The sequence below is a fragment of the Vigna angularis genome, chromosome 10, assembly GCF_016808095.1.
Source record: "Vigna angularis cultivar LongXiaoDou No.4 chromosome 10, ASM1680809v1, whole genome shotgun sequence".
Lineage (NCBI taxonomy): Eukaryota > Viridiplantae > Streptophyta > Magnoliopsida > Fabales > Fabaceae > Vigna > Vigna angularis.
In genome coordinates, this window is record NC_068979.1 from 16,984,107 (window position 1) to 17,000,833 (window position 16,727).

A 16,727-nucleotide genomic window follows, 5' to 3' on the forward strand; every position below is an offset into this window, starting at 1 on the left:
AAATGGTAAGACCAAGTATCGTTTCCCAAAGGACGTGAAGAGCCATTTTGAAACACGTGAGACTGGACGAACGCGGAGTGCGGCGCAAATCTCCCGCAACAGCATCATTGTCTTGTTGTGGTTCCTGTGGCGGAACGTGGTGAGAGGTCATTTGCATTCGAGCTTGATTGTGGAGTAATTAGAACCCTCGGGTTCGGGCAGAACTAATTCAATCTTGCTAGGGTTATGTGGTTTGTGATGGGAAACATTGCTAACATCAACGTTCGGCAAGGTGGCATCGTTGGCAACTCGGCCAATGCTGGATTACACCAGAGAAACCATTGCGGGCTGTTTCGTGCGCGGCGTAGGGTTTCACCTTTTATGCCCCCATCGAAGAGATAGAGAAAGTGATGGACGAACGCCCGAGAAGCTGACGACCGAAGCTGTGCGAGCTCCTCGAAGCTTCCTCCAGAGAGTGAAGACGCAGCGGAATGGAAACGAAGTTCTAGATTGAGATCTGACTCGAAGGAAACTGAGAGAAACAAAATCGATTGCAGAAAACCCTAAAACCATGAACGAATCCTAGAAAAGAGGGAAAACTCAAAATGAACCGATTAATCGGTTCAAACTCAAGATTGAACGGTAGGAAAGCTAGATTGTTCGGTGGAAAGTGGACTAAACGGTAGAAAGGGGAAAACAATCGATGAACTTGAAAGGCAAAGTGAGAATGATGAAGGAACCCTAGCAGATGATGTTGTCAGGGAACGAGCAAAGCTAAAATAGAAGGAAATATGATTCTGTGAGGAGAAATGTGACTTACAGTGAGCAGCTTGAGAGCGAGAATGAAGGATGTGGTTTCTGAGATGTGGAATTGTGAAAACCAAATGATATGAGAAGGAGGGTGACGCGTGCTCAAGGCTGAACACGTGGCTAAGGAGCGCTGATGCAAGGAAGCTGGAGACGTACTGGTAGCTGACGCGTGCCAGATGTGGCAGTGGAGGCTCAGAGTGGAAATGAAAGAGAAGCACCGTGAAGTTTGAAGAAAGGGAAGAATGAGATTGTGCTTGGAAGGTGGCTAGAGGGAGTCTTTGGACTCTCTAGCCTGACTTTCAAGAGAGAATTGTTTCTATTTCAGAAAACTTAATTCTCATTAATCTCAAAAGTGCTAATACAAGAGAGGAGTTGGGTATTTATAGTAACCCATGCTCCTTAAGAGCTAAGCTAGGAAAAGTAAAAATACAAAAGGAGGACTACGTCAAGGAGGATTCCATCATGCCCTCCCTCTTAAGAAAAGATTTGTCCTAAAATCTGGCAATCGCCTTATGAAGAAACTCCACACAATCTTTGGGAGCATGGCCATCTTGGAGTGGCCTTATTCTTTTAGATCTAGTTTTCTTCCTCCTGGATCAAACACGAATCTGCAATACACATCAAATATATCGTCGGTTAATATCAATCCAAGAAAGAATTTTTCTTTAAAAACAAGAGAATAAGAACTTCTAATACTTTGATTAGTAATCTTTGAAAATTTTAGAAGTCCAAATTCAATTTTATCTTGAGTTAATTGTTTTCTTAAAGATAACAATAACTCAAGATTTGAATTGTCATATTTTGAAAAAAATTTCATGACAATTGGTTTGAAAGAGAAGTCAAAAATGGAAAAGTAATCAATTATTGGAAAAGAAGTAATGATTTGGAAACCTTCCCTTTTAGGTTCCACAGTCTTTGAAAGAATAGGATTTGTCATCAGTAACAATTTCTCCTTTTCTTTCTTCTCTCTTTCTTGCCTTTCTCTCTTTTCTTCTTTTCTCTCTTCTTCTCTTCTTAATTCCTCTCTTCTTCTCTCTTCTCTCTTCTCTATTTGTTCTCTCTCTTTCTTCTCTTCTTCTTTCCTTTCTTCCTTTTCTTTTCTCTCAATCTCTCTTTCTCTTTTCTTATCCTTGATCTCCTTAAGTCTTGCCCCAAATTCTAATTCTCTACGAAGAAACCCATGATCATTTAAACTCTCAAGAAATAATTTTCCATCATTAATGCAATCCCTAATTAGTTCTAGGTTTCTTTTAATGCTTGAAGGCACAAACTTTCTTCTCATGCAAGCTTTTAAATCATGCCAATCACGTATGGAGGACTTTCTACCTTTCCTAACATGATATTGTCTTTCATTCCACCATTCACTTGCATGCTCTTCTAACTTAGAGAGATATATGCTAAGGACATAATATTCACTCTCTTCATAAAACCAAGGATTTATTTTATCAATTTCTTTTTCCCAAGCTAGATATGTTAATGCACCTATGTCTTTACCAAAGAATGGAAGATTCCTAGCTTGTTTAAACATTTCATCAACATTATCTAACCTAGAAGACCTATATGAACCATAAGAAGACATCTTTGTTTTTAAAAGTTTTCTTAATCTAAAGGGTTCAAAACTTTCACTTAGACAAGTCCCAGGTAAGAGAGGTGAGCTAAAGAGCTGCTTAAGTACCAAGTCTTGCCTTGCCAGAAATGTCTTAGGCTACTAACTAATTACCCCTTAAACTAAAATCACCTTTAGAAACAAAGTACACAACTCAAACAATTAATCACAATTAAAAGACTAGACTCTCGGACTCTAATGTGATAAGGCTTAGAGTTTAATCCCTTTTAGCCTAAATCACCCCTAAACGTGAAACACAAAATCAAACAAACACAACACTTAAGAATCCAGCGGACTCTAATGACCCCTACGAGAAACACAAATCAAATCACACATTCATCTATCTACCTATGCTAAATTTAAAGCAAGTAAAGTTGCCAAGAGTTTGAAAGAGCACCAAGGACTCTTCCAAAGCACTTGGACTTTATAAAAGGCCCTTTTACAAAACAAAAGCTAAAGCTAACAGTGGCTAACACCAGCCTATTACCAACAATTTGAACAAATCAAATACAAAGAAAGCAAACTATGCTACGGTCCTGGTCCTGGTCAACTACAATCCACTTTTGATGCCAAGTCCTTGTGCCAAAAAGATGTACACTCCTGTTGCTGGTTCAGCCAGCTTTGGCCCCTTTTCTAGCTTCTGGTTTATCCTATAATCACAAATGCACAAAACTGCTGAGTATTCACTTAGTTAAAACAGATTGCAAAAGAGGATATAGGGCAGTAAGAACTTCCCTTTCTCTTGGCTGCACAAGTTTTCCAAGCTTTCCACTAAGAATCTGCTGCTGCTCAATTATTGGTCTCAACTTATACTGCACAAACAATTCCAACTAAATCAGCAGATCAAACAATTCTAATCCTAATGATTGCAGGCCATACTAAAGAATTTAAGCATATCAAAAGCAATTTGAGATAAAAGAAACTCCCTTTAGTTCAGATGGCTGCTACTGTCTTCACTGAAACAACTCACAATTTACAATATGCTACAGTACCATCAATATTGTTTTTCCCAAACTACACAGAAAATTCACACTAAATCAGCAGTTCATGCAGTCCACAATGAACAATTTTAAACCAAAGCAATGTAAACAATCAGAAGCAATTAAAGTAAATAACTCCCTTCAGTTCAAAGCTTCCACATGAAGTGCTTAGGTTTTTTTTTCTTCTCAGTAAATTTCTGCTCAAGCTAAACTCTCAAACAAATCAGTTCTGCACACTAAAATTTCACACCAAATTTCAGCAAGGTACAAATGACAATGGATATTAAACTAGATGCAAATAGGTGTAAGTCAAAGCTGAACCAAACTGATTAAACAACCATCCAGACTAATCAAAACCTGACCAATCCAATGCAATGCAGAAACAATTCCAATTCAGAATGGCTACTCCTAGTCTACAAAAACTATCATACCAGATCAACACTTCAAATGATGTTAATCAATGACAAGCTATAACAGGCATAGTTCAACCAAACAGAAGTAATTTAAGGTGAAAGAAACTCCCTTCAGTTCAACACTCCCACGTGAATTGTTTTTGCTTCTGGTTACTTAAGCTAAACTCTGTTGAAGTTCTACAACTGTATCAGTGAAGGTTCTGGTCTGCACTCCCAAAGCCCATTCAGTTCAACTTTCATGAGACTCCTTGTTCAACTTCTTCACTGTTGCAGCTTTTTGTAATTCACTCTTGACACAAAACCACCTATAAATGGCAATCAAAACAAAAACTGCACAAATCTAATTGGTAAGCACAATTCAGATTCAGAACTGAAGTAAAAACACACTCTCAACAAGGATATTTGGCTTTAGATGCAGCCACACAAAGCTCACAAAAATCAGTCTCTCTTAAAGCTTAAAGCACTCAAAATGGAAAGGTTTGGAAGGGAGATTCTCCCTTGGCAGTACAAGCTGGAAAGTCTTTCAGACCACCACCACCTAAGATGCTACCAAGCACACAAACCCTCTTTCAAATTCCAGAAACCAAAGCGTAACAGCTTCTCAATTTTAGACAAGGCTATGCTAAGGCAAAGTAAAGGACAAAACAGGACAACCACCAAGAATGTAAGCACCAGATAATGAAACTGACAACACAGCAGAGAAACTGACTCAAGATCAGATTATGAAAGCAAACAAAAGCTCAATTACAGAACAGCAGATCAGAGTTTACACTTGCATTGAGACAAAACCAGGAAAGTCAATCAAGACAAACAAGAAACAAGGTAATGAATAATGTGAGCACTCAAACAGGATCCTAAGATCAGTTCTAGAGTAGATGTTAAAAGCAATAAAAAAAAAACCAAACAAGTTGCATTTGCACCCAATTCAAATTCAGTTCAGAATTGTTTGCAACTGTTCCATAAAATGCCTAAGAGAAAAGGCTTTTCTAATGCCTCAGCTTTCATAAAAGTCAATTGCACTGGTCTGTCAGCTTTTTAGAACTATATAAATGTTTCTTTTGAATTGTTTTACATGTAAACAGAATGACCAAGCTTTTTGCTGCAATGACAACTCAATTTCAAATGCACCAGTTCCACAAATTTCAGAAAAGGTAAACAACTAGCAACTTGTGAATGAAAAATGCCAAAAATTTGGTGGTTTAAAGAGTGAAAAATGCTTAGGGCAGCTATAACTCGTGGTTTCTTTGCATCATCAGTTTCAAATATCTAAAAGAAACTTGTTTGTAAAGCAACTGGATGCAGAAACACACTATCTCAAAATTTGACTTAGTCAGCCCCAAATTACTCAATGTAAGCAACTTAACCACTCAAATTTTGACTCAAAGATTCAAATAGCTTTTTATCAGCTAGCTAAACTCAAAGACAGCAATTAAAATTCAAACAAGACACTAGGAAGTTAATGCAAGATGTCCAGCAAGGATCTAATGCTAAACCAGATTAAGAAACACAAAAAACATAGACACAAGCAAAGTAATGCAGATCGGCCAACTGCTAACGAGACTCTATTGGAGTTTTCTCAGTGCAACCAAGCTTTGCCAAAGCAATTCATTGCTTATATGGTATGCACATGGTATTGGCTCAATCAATCAGATGCATCTCAATGCCAAATTCTCAGTCAAGTGCACAAAATAACCAGAAACAGATTAAGCACCAAATAACTGCTGTGAACCAATGCAAAGCTGCATCTCATGTCAAACACTAAGCACCCGAGCTCTATATGGTGTGCTCATTGAACATACAATCAGATCACCACAAACACAACTCAATTAAGAAGTACAACTTGAAGTTATGAACAAGAAAAATCAACTAACATGACAACTATGACAAAACAGAATTGATGCTCAAATAAAATGACTCAAACAAATTGGATTCACCGAATAAAATGATAAAAAGACTCAAAAATAATGACTCAAGCACAGATTAAACACATAGATGCACCAAATCACAATATAGAACTCAAAACAAGACAAAAAAACAAGATGAATCAACATAAGACATACCGAAACAACGCAAGACAGTTAAACGCATGTGTTGAACAACGCGGAAGTGAAGAAAATTCAACAGAGACGCGAAACAGTGAGAACAAAATCGAAACAACACAAACAATGAATAAAATAGGGAGGCGAAACAAACTTAACTAAAATGAAAGAAGTTAAACGCACAGCGTTAAACCAGAACACAGAGACAAACACAGATTACAACAAATCAACACAAAATACTCAGAATCAAGACAAAGCGAAAAGACGCAAGGAAAGTGATACTTATCTTCGAAGCGTGTTCGACCTTGCTCATGATACCACTTGATGGACGAACGCCCGAGAAGCTGACGACCGAAGCTGTGCGAGCTCCTCGAAGCTTCCTCCAGAGAGTGAAGACGCAGCAGAATGGAAACGAAGTTCTAGATTGAGATCTGACTCGAAGGAAACTGAGAGAAACAAAATCGATTGCAGAAAACCCTAAAACCATGAACGAATCCTAGAAAAGAGGGAAAACTCAAAATGAACCGATTAATCGGTTCAAACTCAAGATTGAACGGTAGGAAAGCTAGATTGTTCGGTGGAAAGTGGATTAAATGGTAGAAAGGGGAAAACAATCGGTGAAATTGAAAGGCAAAGTGAGAATGATGAAGGAACCCTAGCAGATGATGTTGTCAGGGAACGAGCAAAGCTAAAATAGAAGGAAATATGATTCTGTGAGGAGAAATGTGACTTACAGTGAGGAGCTTGAGAGCGAGAATGAAGGATGTGGTTTCTGAGATGTGGAATTGTGAAAACCAAATGATATGAGAAGGAGGGTGACGCGTGCTCAAGGCTGAACACGTGGCTAAGGAGCGCTGATGCAAGGAAGCTGGAGACATACTGGCAGCTGACGCGTGCCAGATGTGGCAGTGGAGGCTCAGCGTGGAAATGAAAGAGAAGCACCGTGAAGTTTGAAGAAAGGGAAGAATGAGAGTGTGCTTGGAAGGTGGCTAGAGGGAGTCTTTGGACTCTCTAGCCTGACTTTCAAGAGAGAATTGTTTCTATTTCAGAAAACTTAATTCTCATTAATCTCAAAAGTGCTAATACAAGAGAGGAGTTGGGTATTTATAGTAACCCATGCTCCTTAAGAGCTAAGCTAGGAAAAGTAAAAATACAAAAGGAGGACTACGTCAAGGAGGATTCCATCAGAAAGAGTTACCTGACCTACATAAGTGACAGAGGAAGATAATGAGTCGTAACCGGGGATAACGGTTATGAAGAAAGATCGGCGAAAGAATCTGAAAGGTGTTGAGAAATTTGAATAAGAAGGGTTAGGGATAAGGGAAGCTGAGAAGAAAAGAAAGAAAAATGAAGCCTGTGCAAGGAAACGTAAAGACTCGAAGTGTTGAAAAAAGGAAAAAGGAAAGTCACAAAACTTTAATACTTAGAGACGATTTACCTAAAAAACACCGAAAAACTAATTTAAAATAAAAAGTAAAAAAAGTTTAGTTGCATTCGGTGTATTAAACTGCCAAAAATTTTATTTAAAAAAAAATAAAACTTAACTGAGGTTTTTATTAAAACCGTCGAAAGTTAATAGAGGTTTTTGAAACCGCAAATAAACCTCTACTATATATTAGTATAGTGAGTTGGAATTTGGGATAGTAATGAATAAATAAGTTGGAAAGATTAATATAAGGCTTAAATGCTTACTTCCTCCTCATGTTAAGAGGTGAATTTCTGTTTAGTACCCAGTTTTAAAAATGAAGACATTGGGTCCCTATGTTATGAAAAATGTATGAATAAGGTCATGTCCGTTAAATTGATAGCAACGGCGTTAAGTCCATGCTGATGTGGCCGTACTTTTTCTCTTCTCTCTTCTGCTGTCCAGCTTTTTCTATCTCTTGTTCAGCTTTTTCTTTGATGATTTGTTGAACTTGTTCTTTCTTTGTGGACCTTATTCATATATTTTTCATGACATTGAGACCCAATGTCTTCATTTTCAAAACCGAGTACTAAACAGAAATTCACCTCTCAACATGGGAACGAAGAAAGCATTTAAGCCTTTTATCTTCTATGCTCTCTTACTATTTTTACTGAATTTCTTACACCCAGTCGCCGCCTCTCGGACCATGAGTCAAGGTTGCACCGGTGATGCGGCTTGCTGTCGGAGTCGTCGCCACCCGATCCAAGGCGTCGCCGACGAAACCTATCATCAAAAGGACCCGTCTGCGCGTGAGAGAGGAGAACCGTTGCTTCTCTGTGACGAGTCTCCACCACCACGAATGAAACCAGCCACCGTCGACAAAGCTGGCTGCCGCTGGAATCGCTCCCTCACCGGCGCCACGAGCGCTGCTCTCCTCCCTCTCAATGCGAGGGTTTTTTTCTCAAACGCCAAACGTCCCCAGCAACACTCACTACTAGTGTGAAAGCGCATTCTTTGTTTTTTATCTTTTATCATTCCCTTTATTGGTTAATTCTTCTATCTCATTGTTCATTGGGATTGGAAACGTTGGAGTGTGTTTATGGTTTTCGTTCTATATCTATTGCTTAGAGGGTTAACCCCTTTGTTGGTGGCTTGAGGTGAACAGAGGCAAAGATTGGGTTAGGCATTTCTCTTGCAGGAAGATGGCCATAGGGGTGTTCACGATATAAGTAACGTGGGAGATAGAGAACAGTGAAGCTGGCAGAAGAGGTAACATTGTCGTTTGCCAGATCAACTAAAAGTTGATGTTGTCCACTTTTAAGGACTATTTTTACATGTTTGAATACTACGAGGACTAAATGCCATCAATGTTTTGAGTAGGGACTAAAACCAAAAATCAGTGATACTTAAGGGACGAAAAGCATATTTAACCCAAAAAAATATAAAAAGGAGGTCATATTTATATAATTGTTTAAAATTGTGTTTTAATTATATTTTTTTTAAAACCAAACATTGATTACCTTCTTAATTAGTAAATTGATAAAGTTTGGTTCATCATTTAATATTAATAGTTAAATTACTAATTATTATTTAATAAATCAATTTAAATCAATTGAACTACTATGAACTAGATAAAAGAAATACTAAAAGTAGTATCCTCATATCAGCCACTTAAGCAGAGGAAAAGACGCACACCAAACTATGGAATCCAATTATAATATCTGAATAAAAATATATTGTCTTAACAATTCTTTCATTTTCATTACTATTACTTCAGTTATGTAGATAAATTAATTGTCAAAGTTCATGAAAAAAAAGAAAAACAATTTTTTACTAGAAGCGGACAATTAAGATTAAGAAGAAAGATTATTGTTTATGTGTTAAAACAAATATATTCACTCCTATTTCAAAGCTAAGATCTTTTACAGTAAAATTAATATTCGTTGTATTCATGTATATGGGAATGAAGTTAACAATACTAGAAAAACAAAAAAAATAATTTGCAAACAAAAGAACAAATAATGTGTTTTTCCTATCATGCTAATTTTTCCTTCATAAATGTTCACCTATCATAAATGAAGTTAACAATACTTCATAAATTTTTCATGAATAAATGTTCACCTATCATGCTAATTTTTCCTTTTTCATGAATAAATGTTCACTTATCATCCTCACAAATTTTAATATTTGCAATTGTGTTTTTAAAAAAAATATGGTTTAGGCATACTTATTATTTGAGTGATAAAAACCTCCAATCAGGTGCATAAAAAAATTAAATAAACAAAAAAGCTTATAATTTTCTCTTTATAAATAAATTACAAAATAAAATGGAATTGCATCCTTAAAGTGAAAAAAAAGAAAAAAAAAATTACACCAAACTTATTAAAAAAGAAAGAGAATACCCTGTCCATTAAATGAAGCAGAGTTGTTGTTGGATGTTGTAAATGATTCTTTTGATGGTTAGAGGATACTATCTCGCAATGACATTACAGAGGTTGAAGATGCCGACCAAGATCCCTGAATACCAAAGGGACGTTGACAATAAGGCACAAGAAATTTAAAGGTTGAGCAACAAGAACCAGAGTAAAGCACACATTGTGAAAGCTGTTCTCGAAGGGTCAGGGATATACTTGGGACCAAATGCTTCCCTTCTTGTATTTGCCCGCTAATTCATATGGCTGAATGTTTATAGTGGAGTCAAGAAAGTCAAAGAAAATATTCCAATCAACGGTTTTAAAGAAATAAACCAATCAATTGTGCAGCTGAAATTCGTAAAATATTCCTGCCCTTCATAAAATTAACGGTGGATAATGTTAATTTAATACTCAAAACATATGACATCTGACACTAACAAGACTCTTTCTTTCAAGAAGTTGTAAAGAATATAGTTGGTTTTCTTTTTCTTAATACATAGAGGAGAAAAGTATAACATAAAAGTAAAGGTGTAATCAACAAACTCAATTCATAGAACAAATATAATTAATTTATTACTTTTAAATCCTCGTCCCAATTTTACTTTTTTTTTTCTCATGATTTTAACCTATTAAAATAAACCACACATCACCAATATGATATCAACAATTTCTTTACCTTAACCCATTTTCTGATTTTTAAGACTTGATTCTACTTAGTTCAAACAATATCATTTACACTACACCTATAATATATTTATATTAAGGTTTAAATGTTTACTTCGTCCCCATGTTAAGAGGTGAATTTTTGTTTAGTACCCGATTTTAAAAATAAAGACATTGGGTCTTGATGTTATGAAAAATATATGAATAAGGTCCACAAAGAAAGAACAAGTTCAACAAATCATCAAAGAAAAAGCTGAACAAGAGATAGAAAAAGCTAGACAGCAGAAGAGAGAAGAGAAAAAGTACGGCCACATTAGCATGGACTTAACGTCGTTGCTATCAATTTATCGGACATGGCCTTATTCATACACTTTTCATAACATAGGGACCTAATGTCTTCATTTTTAAAACTGGGTACTAAACAGAAATTTATCTCTTAACATGAGGACAAAGTAAGCATTTAAGCCAAGAAAAAACTAATAGAAACCTGCATCAAAGAATCTCACATCTTAGAGAAAAAAAAATCAAAATATTGCTTATCTTTAATAAATTGAACCTTGTTAAATATGTTTTTAAGTCCTTCAAGTATCACGTGATTTTGAGTTTCATCCATTTTCCAAAGGTTTGTTCATTTTCATCATGTTCCTTAGGAAACTCAAATTTTTAGTCCTCAAAAAGCAACGGCGTTAAATTTTTTTTGAAGTGGCTAACGATATACCTCATCACTTTTTTTCTCAAACGTGTCGATCTTTCCTTTCTGCATCTTCAAGTGAGGCTTCTCTCTCTCCCTTATTCATCTCCATCATCCTCCAACTCTCTTCATCGCTAGGCCTCCCCCTCTTCCTCCGTCTCTGACTAGTGGCAAATCTCTCCACACTAACCATACCGGCACCAACATCTCCCACTCCATCTTCATCGCTGGCGAGTACACCGACCACCTCTACTCCCACGACACCCACCTCACACGATTATCCGTGTAGGAGGTCATTGCGACCGCCGTCCGCACGAAGCCCTTCCCCGTCGATCATCACAATGGATAAAATGAATCTCCCTCTTCACCACCCCAATACTCATTTTCAACTCTTAGAATTGTTCCTTCAACATCATTTCCAATTATGTGTAAAGAAAGCAATCTTGGGCTTCTAGGGCGAATGCGCTCCTGGCCCATGCAAATTCTTGTGTCATCAACAACACCATCATCTCGTACTGGAGTACACTAGAATGAGATGAATTTTCCAACGCCTTCTTTGGTGATATGGTACTGCAATCCCAAAACCCCTGGTATCCGAGAACTTGAATGACCTTCAACCTCATGAATATACCAACTATATATACTCTTTCCTTCATGACCTCCAATATATCCATATGAATTTGTCAAAATTCCATCTTCACTGTAATCCCCAATGATAGATAAGAAATTCAACCTTAGAGGAAGAGTCTGCACTACTTTATTAGATATTACTAACACTGGTTCTTCAGAATCACCATCAGGAGTCATGGTAATAAATTTTGCCACAATGTAATAGCCCACAGCTCCAAGAGGTATGCAGAATGCTTTGCAATTTTAGAAGTACTTAATGCTTCAAGAGTGTTTTCATCCAAAGTTGACGAATGTGTTTTATACCACTAAACTCTGCTAGATCCTTCAGGTCCTCCTTGCTATTCTCTTGTAATTCACCCATTCCTTTGGAGGTGCTTGTTTCACAACAGAAGACATTACACACTGTCAACACCCAATTTCGTCCGGGTAAATATAATTCATCACAAAAAAAAAACACAAAAAAAAAAAACCAAAATGAAAAATACTATTTATTTTACTTTTTGCACCCCCAAATTTTCTTTTAAAAAACTTAATCCAATGGCCCAAAATAATCTCACTTTTTTACTTCCTCACCACCCATCTTTTCTTATCACACCCTATTCTCCACATCACCATCCACCTCATCCTCCACATCATCTACCTTTTTCATTTACTTTTTCCACATCATTTCCATATTAATTTTATATATCAATTTTTCTAATTATTCCACTTACATTTTTTAATTATATCTTCTCCATCAATATTTTTTATTATCCATTTTTCTTCACCTAATTTCTCCACCAACTTTTTATATTATTTCTTCCACTTAATTTCCACACCTAATTTCTCCACCAACTTTTTATATTATTTCTTTCACTTATTTTCCACATTAACTTTTACTATTCACTATATTTTATTTTACCTAATTTCTCCACCAACTTTTTATATTATTTCTTTCACTTAATTTCCACACCTAATTTCTCCACCACCTTTTTATATTATTTCTTTCACTTATTTTCCACATTAACTTTTACTATTTACTATATTTTATTTCACCTACTTTCTCCACCAACTTTTTATATTATTTCTTTCACTTATTTTCCACATTAACTTTTACTATTCACTATATTTTATTTCACCTAATTTCTCCACCAACTTTTTATATTATTTCTTTCACTTATTTTCCACATTAACTTTTTCTATTCATCTTTTTTTAATTATATTTTATTTCATCTAAATTTTCCCCCAACTTATTATACTATTTTTATTCATCAACTTTCTTCATCCTTAACTCTATAAATACCCACATTTTCTTCACACACACACACACATTTTTTACATAAGATCCATCTTTTTTTTTTCTCACACCAAACCTTTTCATTTCCACCCCAAAACAAAAAAAAAACAAGAGAAAATTCTTTTCCTGCACCATTTTATTCATATTTTGAACCACATTAGGCATTGGCCCATTCGGTTTTAAACCTTTTCTCTCCTAGGCGCACACCCCATTTTTCATCTTTACACCCCTGCAAACAACAAGAAAAGGGCCTCCGGCCTGACCAGCAACTGCTACGCGACACCCCAAAACCTCACAGTTGCACTCCTACCGTCCTTTGGGCCTGAGAACAGGAGTCTTCCGACACACCTGGTTTTTTTCTATACACCCCTATCCTTATTTAATTGGTTTTTATGCTCTTAGTATTTGTTTGGTTCCGTATTGGTTGCTTCATTTGTTTTATTTTTATTTTCTTCACTCTTTTAGTATTTGTCTCACCATTATAATATCTTTCTCGTGTTTTGTATTTTATTTTTATTGATTGGATTTGTTTATTTTAAACTTCAATTTTATTTGTTAATAGAAAACGACACAACCATAAAAAAAACAACAACCTAAAAGACAAAACAAAAAATGATAAAGGTACAAAAGAAATAAATATATAAAATAGCAGCATTATAAAATGGTTTTAGAATTTTTTTTTTTTTTGAGTAACGTTATTTCTTTAAGCAATTGTTTTTTCTAAAAAATATAAGATTAAAATTAAGAAATGGTTTTTTTACGTTTAGCAAATATGGTTTATTTTTATTTTTATTTATTTTTGACATTCTTAAAAACACTTGTGTAAACACTTTTACTATTTTTGTTTCAAATAGCTAAGTATCATTGTGTTATGTAAATAACTAAGTAATTATTAGACTTTATTTTAAATATGCATGAAAACATTATTTTAATATTGTAAAAATCTACAAAAAAAAAAATAGAAAATGATACACAAAAAATTACATAATATTCATCTCTTCTCTGTCAAAACCTCTTCATTCCATCCCAAAACTCTACTTCGTTTTTCTCTTACATTTTACTATTTCCTAATCCCTCTATACATAGTAAATCCCATACCACATTTCTACTATAAATTCATCTTCTTCGCCATCAACCTATCTCTCCTTACAACTTATTACAAGCAAAGTTTTGCTTCATCTTTCAAATCTTCAACGAGGTACACATTTTCTTTTCATTCTATTTATATGCATTTTGATCTTCTTTTTTTTTTAGTTTATAAATTTATCCAATTTTCTACCACAATTTTATCCTATGTTTTTTTTTTACAATTTTATGTCATAGATATTTCAACTCATCTCTCTTCTTAATAAAAAGAAAACCAAAATATAAAAATTAAAGATAAAAAGAAAAATACAAAATTAAAAAATTAAAAATTACAAAAATATGTTTTAAAGGTTTAGGCACATGTGTGATCGCACGCATCGTCCTTGTGCCAAAAACCTTTTCTCTTTCTTCAAAAAAATGTCAAAAATATGTTTCAAAGGTTTAAGCACATGTGTGATCGCATGCATCGTCCTTGTGCTAAAAACCTTTTCTCTCTTTTAAATAAAATTACAAAAATATGTTTTAAAGGTTTAGGCACATGTGTGATCGCACGCATCGTCCTTGTGCTAAAAACCTTTTCATTCTCCTAAATAAAAAATACCAAAAAACATAAAATCTTCAAAAACTAAAAAACATCTATTTTTCAAACTACAAACAATATCGCCTAGCCAGAACTACGTGATCCTTGATTCTCCATCAAAAATGGAGATACGTAGGAGCAAGGCTACTCCTTGTCAGGTTCACTCTCCCAAAAATCCAAATTTATCCATAACAAATTCTCAAACAATTTCCTAAACAAAATTTCAAGCAGTTTTCTAAACGAACTACGGAACCCTGATTTCTCATTCTGAATGAGAATACGTAGGAGCAAGGTCAATCCTTGTCGGGCCCAAAAAACTAAAAAATATGTTTTAGAATTTTATTTTAAGGGAAAGTTAAACATTTTGAAAACCACATCATATTCGCATATTTAATTAAAGGTACTGCTTTAAGGCAGGCGTTGTAGGGTGCTAATACCTTCCCTACACGTAACTGACTCCCGAACCAAGAATCTAGTTCTAATAGACCATGCCTTATCATTTTATGGTTTTTCCATAGTTTTCCAGAATAAACTATGGTGGCGACTCCAAATCTCTTTTTCAAATCGCGTCGTTTTTTTTTTCATGGATCGTCGTCCCGTCGCGATTCCGGTTGCGACAGATGGCGACTCCACTAGGGAATGAAAGAGAGTTAGGCCATTTAATTAGATAAGCGAATTCAATGTGGTTTTTCTTTATGTTTTTCTTCCCTTTTTCTTTATCTATCTCTGATATTTGGAATAATTGCATGTGAATTCTTTTACTTGTTCTTTATGTTTGAAATAATTATTCCTTATCTATGTTTGATATATCTACTTATTTGTGTTTATTTTTGCAATTGTTGTTTTACATTATAATCTCCCTCCACACAATATGCATATCATGAGTGAGGCCCTATACCCGGGTTTGAGCGCAACTTAGAAATAGAGGGGTTGTGTAGCGGTGTCATTTGGGACATACTTCCTGTTTGGCTATCGTGAGAACCCTAGCCAGAGTCTGTTCTCTTCATTTGTGTCTCCACATCTAGTTGATTACTCTGACTGTTGTGGAGAAACGGTGAAAAGAGCCATAGCTCTGGTGGCCTTAATTTAAGCATTAGGAAGTTATCCTTGTGAGTGCATATATTTTGTCTTAGAACTTTAGTCTTGCAGCATTTGATAGGGCACGAAGGGAGAAATGTGTACTGCTACCCACATCCTGCTTGTTCTTTTCGAAAATAATGACTTTGCATTTCATGTTACGCATGCATTGTGTTGTGGGTCATGTTTTATTTCATTATGTTATCATGCATCATGTTTATATATCATTTGGTGACATGCTGGTTTTAGGGGAAATCACAGGCGTTTATTTTATCCTACAAAATGGAAGATGATACAAGATCTGATGCTACACAACATACCGATTCTGTCGTGTTAAGAAAGAAACCTCGCCTGAGGGTTCATGGGGGGAATCTGACAGGGCTGATAAGCTTAGGAAAACAACTAACGACCATAAAAAGAGAAGCTTTCAAGAAAAAATATGGAAACCTGTTGAGCCTAATGGAAGTGGAGGTACAGTTGCCTACTATCACAGCCCTAGCACAGTATTATGACTCCCCGCTAAGATGCTTCACCTTCCTAGACTTCCAGCTAGCACCGATTATAGAAGAGTTTGAGCATATCCTTGGTTTACCACTAGAGGGTACCACGTCGTATCAGCACTTGGAGCATCACGCCTCCATTGCAACTATTGCTGCCATAATGAAACTACAGCCCCAGGAACTCGAAGACAAGTTGGTAACGAGGCATCAAGAGCTTGGGCTGACGCAGGGGTATCTGGAACAGTACCTAGAGCATCTGGCTGATAAGGGAGAATGGGAGACTTTTATGGATGTGCTAGCTCTCACCGTGTACGGCATTGTTTTATTCCCTAGAATAGAAGACTTTGTGGATTATACCGCAATAGACATATTCGTGGCGAGAAAAACGAGATCGGAGAATCCTGTAACGGCAGTCCTTGCTGAGGTTTATGGGACCATGAGTTTCTGTCACGAAAGGAAGGGGAAGAAGATCCTTTGTTGTGTGTCGGCACTGTATGTTTGGATGACTGCACGTTTCTTTAAAGGCGCGGTCAATATCAAGCGTCCTTCGGAAGATCTGTCATGCCAAGGGCTTACGA